This window comes from Myxine glutinosa, chromosome 1 (genome assembly GCF_964187855.1).
Source record: "Myxine glutinosa chromosome 1, kmMyxGlut1.1, whole genome shotgun sequence".
Classification (NCBI taxonomy): domain Eukaryota; kingdom Metazoa; phylum Chordata; class Myxini; order Myxiniformes; family Myxinidae; genus Myxine; species Myxine glutinosa.
This window is the reverse complement of record NC_136261.1, coordinates 267,274,666-267,287,713: the sequence shown is the minus strand read 5'-3', so window position 1 is coordinate 267,287,713 and position 13,048 is coordinate 267,274,666.

Here is a 13,048-nt window from a genome sequence, read left to right as displayed (position 1 = left end):
TGCGTCATGACATCATTAATCTCGGCTTCGCAAAGCCGAGCAATGAATTCGGGTGGTTTGGTCGCCTGCAGGTTGAATCCGTCCGGCTTTCGGTTCAAGGGAGGTGGTTTGGTTGGGCCGAGGTTCCACGCACCATCTCGGCGCGGCACCTTGCGGTCCCGGGCCCGATGGCTCAATCTCCCCCGGTCGGAACCCCGTCCCCGCCAGGGGACACCGTTCCGCTTCCTCCCTCTCGCCCTTGAACCGGACCGGTCGCCTGGCCCGACAAGGCCCGGACTCAACCGTGCGGGGCGGGGCCAAGCCCGAATCGGCAACGACGCTTCGAAGAGAAACGACACAGCTTTGATCCGCGCCGGGCCTCGCATCCAACAAAGGGCTCCTCGCACCGAGTGCTCGCATTGGCTATCCGTCGCTCTAACCGCTAACCCGGTTACCGTCGATGCTTCACCTGCATGCTCACACGCATACGCTACCCCTTTCACCCTCACCAAACCCGGCGTTCCAACGCCGTCCGTACATTCCACCAGCGTACTCCCTGTTACACACCACACGTCTCGCGCACACTCGCTGTTCGCACACTCCCTTAACACACCTCGCGCACCATCTTGCGCACTCTCCCTTGGTACGTACTCCGTACCACTCACCATGGGCGTGCACTCTTGCATCCACCCACTAACGCGCTCACATGGGCTCTCCCACACTCGCGCTACCACCAACTCAGGTGTGCTTCCTCGCACACGTTCCACGACCACCTTACTCTCCGTGTCACACTCTGTACACCCCGACGTGCATTCTCGCTCGCACTCGGTTTCACTCCCACACTTTATAACACACCCACTCGCCGACGCACACTTTTTCCTCCCACGCGTGCCATTTCCACTCACACGGGACCCTTCACCAACGCCCGGATGCCTCCTCGATCCCAAGCGCGCGAAAATTCTTTTGTCGTCATACATCCTTCTACAAAATCTCCCCGCACAATACACAGCACGACTCACCTGGGGGATCCTTTTCTCCACGCGCACCTGCAAACTTCCATTCAGGTTAAGCACAGCATCGTGATGTGAGCACGGACTTTGTACAGTTTCCATTTCTCCCTTCAATTCCTGGGTTACCTCCGTCGTCTCTTCAATTTTAACTATACCCGCTACTTTTGCTTTTTCGACCGCTGGCTTTATTAAAATTCCCTCTACTTCAGCGGTCGCCGGCTGCCCCATACCCCGGGTCGCGATTTCTACCTCCGTCATTTTACCGCGCTTTTCTTCACTTCGCCCAACCAGCGCTTCTCGCCCCGCTTTACCTCGTCGTGCACCCCTGGGACCCTTTCGCCCAACCTGCGGTCTCTGTCCCTCTCCGCTTCCCTTACCTCATATGCGACTCTGTCCCTCGCCATTCCCTCAGTTATTTCTTTAATTTGGTTTCCCCAGTCCTTTTTGACTTGCTCCCTCATCTCGGCCATAAGGGCCGCCATTCCAGCCATAAATGATTGCATGACTTCACCCGTTGGTACAGAGGGCGCGGCTCTCGGCGCCATGTGCGAGGCGCCATTTTGTGCCTCTTCAACCACGTGCGCGAGAGCGCCATTTTGTGCGCCTGATACTCCCTCAACCACCTCCTTATTTCTCTCCTCCATTTCTCCCCTCTGATCCTGGGTTACCCCTAACCCGTCTATCTCCCCCACCGACATCCGATCGCCTTGATTGTCCATGGCGCGATCTCAAAATTCGGGTTTTATAAAACAACAAAATTTCGGCAGCTCGTAATTTTGACCAAATTTTTTTTTTCGACACGTTTTAAAAATTTGGTTCGGGCCTCGTATCCCACTCCTAGACACCAATTGTTACGGGTCGCGGACAAGATGTTACTTTGGGCCGAGCGGATGGTCAACCGCGACCGTTACAGGATCCCCGATTAGCCCGACTCCCCCAAACGTTGACCAAATCGCGCCACAGGTATTCAATTTGGAAACCTCTAAAGCGACCAAAAGAGAAGGAAGAGAGGAGGAAGACAGAGTACAGAGGAAGAACAGATTTATTATACACACACAAGCAAAAAGGAGCAATCAAGTTATTTACAAGCAATGGATGGAAGAAGCAGGTGACACAGGGAAATCATTAGCTTATACTATGCAGTTTACTTATAAACCCCAGGACAACATTCAAGACAGACGACGTTCACACTTACACGGGGGAAATTGCAGGCAGGTATGGCTTGAGGATGGATGGTTGTTTTGGGAGGCAATGGAGTGTCCAGCGTGGATTGCTGCCTGGCGCGCCCTTTTCGTGGCCTGCGTCCCCTTAGCTGCAGCGCAGCTGGTCGCACGATGGCTCGCAGGCTCGGTCACACCTGCTCGTTCAGGCGTCTTCCTTCTCCCCAGCAACAACGAGCGACAGCAAGCAAGAGGACGGGGTAAGAGCAAGAGGACGGGGTCAGAGCAAGAGGACGGGGTCAGAGCAAGAGGACGGAGTGCGTCCCGCGGCGGTTTATATTGGTTTCTCACCGAACCTTCGCGCACTTTCTCGGGGGTTCCCGCTTCGCCCTCTCTTAGCCAAACCCCTGGTTCTGGGTTGGATGAGCGGGGCCGACTTACTCCTCCCCCCTATGACGAGGGGGGTGACCCGTCTTCTCTAGCCACTCCCCTTGTTCGTAATGGCCGCAAATGTCGAAAACCGGTCAGCAGCTGCAGGTAATGCGCCGTCACGTTGCACAGCAGTTCAGTACTGCAATAAACGGTTGCTGTCAAAGCTCAAGTGGGGGAATCCCTGGCACTTGAGCTGCCATGGATCATCGGAGGGGCCTACGCTTATTTCGTTTGATGCAATGCAGAGTCAATCTAGTGGGAAACACATATTTAGCCTACATAGAATAAGGAAATAAACTATTTAAAAAAAAATATATCGTGGCCTGTCTGTAGGTTCATGGAATTAACTAGGGGGACGTCTTTCGATCTTATTTACTCTACGAGGGCCAGTTAAAACACAGCAAACCAGTTCTCACATTCTTTACACTTTCCAAATTCGTTACACTGCACCCTCCTTTCTTCGGGGCCGTTCCCGGGCCTACAACTTTAATTTAGTGTGACACGTAGGTGTAGTTCCCTTTACTTTTAACCTGACCCTGAGTGTGACGATTTTAAAACACAAATAAGTATGTCCCCCTATTGCATTGCACCCTGTCTAACAGACTCAAGCCAACAGATAACCGAATTACGGAATTGTTCTCAAACTATACATTTACGGTGGGGAGCATTATTTACAGTGACGTTATTTCTTATTTACAACGCAACCCAGGACCTGTGTTTTTTTTTTCTTTTTAGGGAACAAGAAAAAGAAATTCCTGTTGGGAGGGAGGAGACAGCACGCATTGCATCGATGCACCAGTACCAATACCACCAAAGCACCCAAAAGCACCAAAAGCACCACAAAGCACCAAAAGCACCACTCGGTGCACAGTCACCACTGTTCATAATAAACACAACAAAACAACTGGTGGTGGTCTTCTCTTTTTCTGCTGGGCCGATGTTCTTCCCGACGTCTTCTGGCTTCATGCGGCCTACTTGGAAATAATAAAAAGCACAACTTGTGTTCATTTTTATTTAGGGCCTCAGGGGCCAACTAAGGGTGGTCCACCAGTTTGGCATAGGTGCCACCTTACCGAGGTCCGCAAGCAAGATTCCCTGGCCACTATGGCCGGTCTCCAACAGAGGTGCCCTGCCCCAGAACCTGGGGTCCATCAAGTGGTACTTGGCCGCAGAACAGCGGTCCATAAAGTGGTACATCAACGCAATGCATGCTGGTTCTGAGAATCTCGTGCGCACAATGGCCATCTCACGCACGCTCCCCTCGGCGCCCAATGGCGCACAGGTCCTCAAGTGGGAGACAAAAGGGGGGAAGACAAATGAGCGAGGGGTAAGGTCACAAGGGTACACGTCAATAAAGGCAATGCAGGGTGAAGTGCGTACGGAGAGCGAAGTGAGAAAAACTCGTCCCTACCGTACGTCACCCCCCGTCACCTACACTACCCTTGCCCTTACCCCATATTTACAACAATTTACACCTTTACAAATTCGTCACTACGTCTTGTCTTCCCCATCTTTCCCTTCTACACCAAATTCGTCTCCAATCCCCCTATCCAAAATTTGCCATCACCAATTCATCATCAATCCTCATAAGGAGGGAGAGATGGAATTACGCCCAATGTCACACCCACGTCATGATGCGTCTCACAATACAAAACATTTGCATTAATGAAAAATAATAAAACATGGCATGGTGTGGAGTACCTGTCACCTCAGGTGAGTGGATGCAGATGGTGCGAGGAGACTTCTTCATCCTAACTATTCTCTAAATGACATTAACACACGTTACACTACCCGGGGTCTTTCCCTGCCAATCCATTGGCCACTTACACTATGGGTTCTAAAAACCAATTCCCATTGACCAAACTGTGGTGCTTCTCAATTTGGGGTCTCACTCCCCCGATTCATCTCCCGGTGCCCTTGCACAATTTCTGGGCTGTGACGTGTAGCTCTCCCAGCAGGTCTACCCACCTGCACACCTCCACCACTGCAGTTGCCACCCGAGCTTACCTAGCTCCTTAACCTAACCTATCTAACTGGGGAAGGCCCCTCCTGGCTCTGTCACCCCTTGGTGCCCTCTGGCACTGGGCTACCCGGGTCCGTCCTCCGGATCCTCGGGCCCCATCCACAACAACTCTACCGGCTCCCAGAGCCCACCTGCGGCCTCACCTGGCCGACATCCTCACAGTGGTGGAGTGCCCAAACCAACTACACACACTAACAGGCTACACGCCCAGCCATTTCCACAACACTAATGCACCCATCCAAATACCATTCTTTCACCTCGCACCACAGATGCCAATATCCAACCACAATTTACCTATACCCTCTACCTAACACTTACACTACCCGCCCCGGGTATTCGTGATGGGGGTCCACTCTTCCCCCATTCACACCTTCGCACCATCCACTCCACTCCACAATTTCCACCATACTCACTCCACAATTTCCACCATACTCACTCCACGACCATCCATTCCAATACCCCATATATTCCACACTCCATGTATTCCACACAACCATTCTCCATACCTGTTGTTGCACACCTGTGCACTCACACCTGGTGCCACCTGCACCCTCCTCCTCTTCCTGGACCATTTGGTCAACACAACACGCAATCACCACTACTCCCTCATACACTGCTCCATACACCTGTTCAGTTGCACACCTGTGCAATCACACCTGTTCAATCACACCTGTTCAATCCTCAAACACACGGCATCATCTCATCTAACTACTCCCCTCTGAAACTTGCGCTTCCCAGTCGCCCCTTTAAACTATTGCGCTCCCACGTCATTATCATCCACGCTAATCTACCTGCGTCCCCACTACAGGTATCCTTGTCACTAACTAATCTTAACGTTACCTAATGTCATCTTCACTAGATCCCTACACACAATATCCTAACCCACCCGGGCTAGTTTTCACTGCCATCAACCCCATAAAACTAGTGCTCCTTTGCCCCCCGCTTCTGTGAGGGATGACAGAGTTGCCATCCCACCACAGCGGGGAGGTCCCACTATAAATTTTGCTCGACCGAATTCCAACAATCAAAAATTTTCTATCCCAAAATTTCGATTCCAAAAACACTATCAGTATCATCATCACTCAAACACTATATCCTAGCCTCGGTGCGTCATGACATCATTAATCTCGGCTTCGCAAAGCCGAGCAATGAATTCGGGTGGTTTGGTCGCCTGCAGGTTGAATCCGTCCGGCTTTCGGTTCAAGGGAGGTGGTTTGGTTGGGCCGAGGTTCCACGCACCATCTCGGCGCGGCACCTTGCGGTCCCGGGCCCGATGGCTCAATCTCCCCCGGTCGGAACCCCGTCCCCGCCAGGGGACACCGTTCCGCTTCCTCCCTCTCGCCCTTGAACCGGACCGGTCGCCTGGCCCGACAAGGCCCGGACTCAACCGTGCGGGGCGGGGCCAAGCCCGAATCGGCAACGACGCTTCGAAGAGAAACGACACAGCTTCGATCCGCGCCGGGCCTCGCATCCAACAAAGGGCTCCTCGCACCGAGTGCTCGCATTGGCTATCCGTCGCTCTAACCGCTAACCCGGTTACCGTCGATGCTTCACCTGCATGCTCACACGCATACGCTACCCCTTTCACCCTCACCAAACCCGGCGTTCCAACGCCGTCCGTACATTCCAGCAACGTACTCCCTGTTACACACCACACGTCTCGCGCACACTCGCTGTTCGCACACTCCCTTAACACACCTCGCGCACCATCTTGCGCACTCTCCCTTGGTACGTACTCCGTACCACTCACCATGGGCGTGCACTCTTGCATCCACCCACTAACGCGCTCACATGGGCTCTCCCACACTCGCGCTACCACCAACTCAGGTGTGCTTCCTCGCACACGTTCCACGACCACCTTACTCTCCGTGTCACACTCTGTACACCCCGACGTGCATTCTCGCTCGCACTCGGTTTCACTCCCACACTTTATAACACACCCACTTGCCGACGCACACTTTTTCCTCCCACGCGTGCCATTTCCACTCACACGGGACCCTTCACCAACGCCCGGATGCCTCCTCGATCCCAAGCGCGCGAAAATTCTTTTGTCGTCAAACATCCTTCTACAAAATCTCCCCGCACAATACACAGCACGACTCACCTGGGGGATCCTTTTCTCCACGCGCACCTGCAAACTTCCATTCAGGTTAAGCACAGCATCGTGATGTGAGCACGGACTTTGTACAGTTTCCATTTCTCCCTTCAATTCCTGGGTTACCTCCGTCGTCTCTTCAATTTTAACTATACCCGCTACTTTTGCTTTTTCGACCGCTGGCTTTATTAAAATTCCCTCTACTTCAGCGGTCGCCGGCTGCCCCATACCCCGGGTCGCGATTTCTACCTCCGTCATTTTACCGCGCTTTTCTTCACTTCGCCCAACCAGCGCTTCTCGCCCCGCTTTACCTCGTCGTGCACCCCTGGGACCCTTTCGCCCAACCTGCGGTCTCTGTCCCTCTCCGCTTCCCTTACCTCATATGCGACTCTGTCCCTCGCCATTCCCTCAGTTATTTCTTTAATTTGGTTTCCCCAGTCCTTTTTGACTTGCTCCCTCATCTCGGCCATAAGGGCCGCCATTCCAGCCATAAATGATTGCATGACTTCACCCGTTGGTACAGAGGGCGCGGCTCTCGGCGCCATGTGCGAGGCGCCATTTTGTGCCTCTTCAACCACGTGCGCGAGAGCGCCATTTTGTGCGCCTGATACTCCCTCAACCACCTCCTTATTTCTCTCCTCCATTTCTCCCCTCTGATCCTGGGTTACCCCTAACCCGTCTATCTCCCCCACCGACATCCGATCGCCTTGATTGTCCATGGCGCGATCTCAAAATTCGGGTTTTATAAAACAACAAAATTTCGGCAGCTCGTAATTTTGACCAAATTTTTTTTTTCGACACGTTTTAAAAATTTGGTTCGGGCCTCGTATCCCACTCCTAGACACCAATTGTTACGGGTCGCGGACAAGATGTTACTTTGGGCCGAGCGGATGGTCAACCGCGACCGTTACAGGATCCCCGATTAGCCCGACTCCCCCAAACGTTGACCAAATCGCGCCACAGGTATTCAATTTGGAAACCTCTAAAGCGACCAAAAGAGAAGGAAGAGAGGAGGAAGACAGAGTACAGAGGAAGAACAGATTTATTATACACACACAAGCAAAAAGGAGCAATCAAGTTATTTACAAGCAATGGATGGAAGAAGCAGGTGACACAGGGAAATCATTAGCTTATACTATGCAGTTTACTTATAAACCCCAGGACAACATTCAAGACAGACGACGTTCACACTTACACGGGGGAAATTGCAGGCAGGTATGGCTTGAGGATGGATGGTTGTTTTGGGAGGCAATGGAGTGTCCAGCGTGGATTGCTGCCTGGCGCGCCCTTTTCGTGGCCTGCGTCCCCTTAGCTGCAGCGCAGCTGGTCGCACGATGGCTCGCAGGCTCGGTCACACCTGCTCGTTCAGGCGTCTTCCTTCTCCCCAGCAACAATGAGCGACAGCAAGCAAGAGGACGGGGTAAGAGCAAGAGGACGGGGTCAGAGCAAGAGGACGGGGTCAGAGCAAGAGGACGGAGTGCGTCCCGCGGCGGTTTATATTGGTTTCTCACCGAACCTTCGCGCACTTTCTCGGGGGTTCCCGCTCCGCCCTCTCTTAGCCAAACCCCTGGTTCTGGGTTGGATGAGCGGGGCCGACTTACTCCTCCCCCCTATGACGAGGGGGGTGACCCGTCTTCTCTAGCCACTCCCCTTGTTCGTAATGGCCGCAAATGTCGAAAACCGGTCAGCAGCTGCAGGTAATGCGCCGTCACGTTGCACAGCAGTTCAGTACTGCAATAAACGGTTGCTGTCAAAGCTCAAGTGGGGGAATCCCTGGCACTTGAGCTGCCATGGATCATCGGAGGGGCCTACGCTTATTTCGTTTGATGCAATGCAGAGTCAATCTAGTGGGAAACACATATTTAGCCTACATAGAATAAGGAAATAAACTATTTAAAAAAAAATATATCATGGCCTGTCTGTAGGTTCATGGAATTAATTAGGGGGACGTCTTTCGATCTTATTTACTCTACGAGGGCCAGTTAAAACACAGCAAACCAGTTCTCACATTCTTTACACTTTCCAAATTCGTTACAATATATACATACCATACAAGAGAGCCGTTGGTCTGTCTGTCTGTGTGTCGCCATTTTTCTCAGAGATGGCTGAACGGATGTTCGTCAAACTTTGAGAGGTTCATCAGTGAGTGCCTGGGGGTGTTTTGGGCAACAACCAATTTATTTTTTTTGAAAAACAAAAGTTCCTTTTTTTTTGGATAAAAAAAACCAAACAAAAAAACGCTCGATAGTGCCTTAGCCTTTTTGATTAATGACAGTTATATACAAGTACACATTCTAATAAATAAATACAAAACAATTACCAGACATTTGAACAAATAATATAATCAAACAATTCCAGAAGCGGTCGAAGTTGGTGGAAATGCTTCTTCTTCTTCATAAATGTCATCATACTTAACTCAGAAACGTGATGAACGGCACATTCAGCAGCAGATATTCAATGAAAAGGTAAAAAGATGATTTGACATTTCTGATGGATTCTGATTTGAATTTGTTGTTTTTACATTATATTTGCCCTCATTTCAAATATGTTAATGTTTCTTTTTCGCTTGAGCAACACCGAATACTCCAGTTATAAACGCTTATATACTTTACTCGGGGTACAAATACAAATACAACTTTGTCTGGTGGGTAACATAGGCTATGTGGCCGCAGCCTCTTGCAGGGGTCTGGGAAAGCCGGGGGAGGGGTATAATTCTCTATGTAAATGTATATCGTGTAGTGCCACCCTGGTGATGGTGGCAGAGGGTATTACAATCTCCTTTTTTACCTGGACAACACTGAGATTAAAGCATTCTTTGCATGGGAAAATTTTTCCTCCTTTTTTCTTCCTTTTTTTCTTTTTCACAGGTTTTTTCCTCCCCCAAAACGGAGAGGCCTGTCAAAGCCACCCCCCCCCCTCCACCCCAAAAGATGTAGTATATATTTCCCTGCCCCATTCCACTCCGCCAGCTCCCTTCCTCACCCCTCCCTCTCTTTCCCGACCCCCCCCGACCCCCCTCCACCGGCAACGCCGGTTACTCCTGCTAGTGTGTGTGTGTAGAAACAGACTTGGCATTTAATATGGAATATTTTTTTTGTGGGGGTGAACTTACTTTTCAAGATGTCTTAGAACCAAAAGTTCATTGGAATTATGTTGAAATTATTCTAGATTTTGTTAATGTGACCTTTAAAAGAAACAAAAACCATATTTGACATTGCGAAACAAATAAATTGATCCTTGAAAGTGATGTAAACTGATATCGAACTCAATTCATGGGCAGTACTATGTTAAACTTCTGTACTTTTTCCAGAAGTATCTCTTTATTTTGCACATTAGCCAAATTTTTTTTTAACAAAAACAAAAGTTAAATTACGACTGGGATTACGGACAGTAAAATTACAGTTCAGTACTTCGTGTAACCCCCACGAGCATTCAGGAGAGCACGTACACGTTGAGGCATGCTGTTCACGAGATTTGCCAAGGTTTGGACAGGAATCGCTTGCCATGCAGTGACAATAGCCTGCTGCAATTCACGCACAGAGGTCGGCTGCTGGTCCAAGTGGTCGATTTGACGCGTTAATTCTGCCCACAAGTTCTCTATCGGAATCATATCCGGGGACATGGCAGGCCACTCCATATGCTCGACACCATGGTCAGCAAGAAAGTGTTGGATCATGCGAGCACGATGAGGCCGTGCATTGTCATCTTGGAAGACAAAGTTTCCTCGAAAGGCTGCACGAGCAAATGGAAGCAATGTTTCTTCCAGAATGGCCCTGTACTTGAACTGGTTCAGGTTTCCATTCAGAACAACCAGGTCAGTTTTGCCCCCTGCATGAAAAGCAGCCCAAACGGTCACCCCACCACCTCCATCTTGGACTCTTGGCACTATACAATCTTTGGTGTAGGCTTCATGCACAAGTCTGCGCACTCGGACGCGGCCATCTTGATGATAGACCAGAAATCTAGACTCGTCACTGAAGATCACGTGATTCCAGTGTCCTGGCTGCCATTGACGGTGCTCTCTGGCCCACTGCAATCGGCGCTGGCAGTGTTGTCTGGTCAGGCGTGGCTTTCTCAGGGGATGCCTGGCACGATAGCCTGCTTGAACCAGTCGTTGGTTGACTAGCCTTCTGGATACAGGCACATTTGTCAGTTGCTGCCACTCAGCCCTAAGCCGATTAGCTGATTTGGTACGGCCATTGCGGACTAACCAGTGCAGCTGGCGATCATCCCTCCTTGTGGTTCTGTGGGGATGTCCTGGCCTCGGTATTGGAGTATTGACACCCCTCTGAGCATTTCGTTTCAGGATCTTTGACACCTGACCTTGAGTGATGCCATACTGCCGAGCAATAGCATGCTGTTTCATGCCATAATTTCGTAAAGCCACCACTCCATGACAAACGGCATTGTCCAGTTGACAGACCATCTCCAGAGGAAGCGGCAATAACTTTTGGAGACGTGCAGCAGTTGTTTTCCACTAATACAGAACGCAACAACCCTTGTATACCCGACTGTGAAGCCAATCATCAAATGCACCTGTCCGTACATTTTGCCACGCCACCTGTGATATAATCCTGTTGTTGACTTCTTGCTGTGACAGACAATCAGTGACATGGTTCTTTTAACAAATAAATCACCAAAGTGTAAAAGAAACTCACCAGATTGATATACTGAGATAAGAAAGTAAACCCAAGTCAAGAAAAAAAATATATTCCATATTAAATGCCAAGTCTGTATATATATATATATATATATATATATATATATATATATATATATATATATATATATATATATATATATATATATATATATATATATATATATATATATATATACATATATATATATATATACATATATATACATATATATACATATATATATATATATACATATACATATATATATATATATATATATATATATATACATATATATATATATATATATATATATATATATATTGTAGCGGCTACCGCTGGGTTTTCACAATCGCCTTGCACCTATCAAGGACGCGGAGCGATCACCATGCCGGGCTCGTCCAGGACGCCCGGGCAGGCCCGCGCTAAACTTGCCAGGCCGCAGCCAGGACGCTCGGCCACGCCCCCTCTCGCCTTTCCTGGGCAAACGCTCCGGGATAATGTGTGTATATATATTGCTGCCCGATAAACGGGCTTTTCAGAGTACCTGAGTGTTTTGTTTGAATAAAGCAACTCGGACGAATTCCACCTTTTTGTCGCATCCATTCTTCCGATCGACGTGGGAGCCCGAGCTCCTTCATTGGTGACCTACCGACATGGACACGGCAGTGGCCCTTAAACTGCCTACCTTCTGGGAGGCTCACGCGGCGGTTTGGTTCGCACAGGCGGACTCCCTGTTCGCCCTGCAAGGCATCACGGCCGACGACACCGCTTCCACCATGTGGTAGCAGCGCTAGGTTCAGCCACCGCGGCCCGCGCCCTGAGCCTCCTCGAGAGCCCGCCAGCCGCTGACAAATACGGCGTGATTAAAAAGCTCCTCCTCGACGCTTTCGCCCTCCCATCGGCGGAACGCGCACGGCGCCTGCTCGACCTGCCCGAGCTCGGCGACACGCGCCCTTCCGAGCGAATGGACTACATGCTTTCGCTGCTCGGCGAGCACTCTCCGGCATTCCTGTTCCGGGAGCTGTTCCTCCGTCAGCTGCCTAGCCCGGTACACCTCGCCCTGGCAAGCACGACGATCCCGGATCCCCGTGCCCTTGCCAGGGAAGCCGACAAGATCTCCGCCGCAGGCCAGCGCATCGCAGCAGCGACCTGGGGCCCACCGCCGTCCGACGCAACACCCATGGCGCCCGAGCACCCGGCACGGTCGACGACCGAACTGCCGACGCAATTGGCGGCCGCTACACCGAGCCGACCACCTCCAGCACGACGACCGGAGCCTCCACCTGACCAGGCGTGGTGTTATTATCATGCCAGGTTCGGACAGAGGGCCCAGACATGCCGACCCCCGTGCACCTTCGGCAGGCCGGAAAACGGCCGGGCCGGCGTTCATTACCAGCCATGAGCGCCGGCCACACGGGCAACTTACTGTTCATCATGGATAAAGCGTCCGGACGGCACTTCCTGTGCGACACCGGCGCCCAACTGAGCATCATACCCGCCTCTGACCAGGACAGGCAGTCCGCGGTTTGCGGCCCCTCCTTGGTTGCGGCCAATGGATCGGCCATCCGCACCTTCGGCCCGCGCAATGTCACCCTCTGCTTCGGCGGCCAACGCTTTGCTTGGACGTTTGTAACCACAAACGTGCCCATGGCTCTGCTAGGCGCCGACTTCCTCTGCGCACACGGACTGCTGGTGGACGTCCA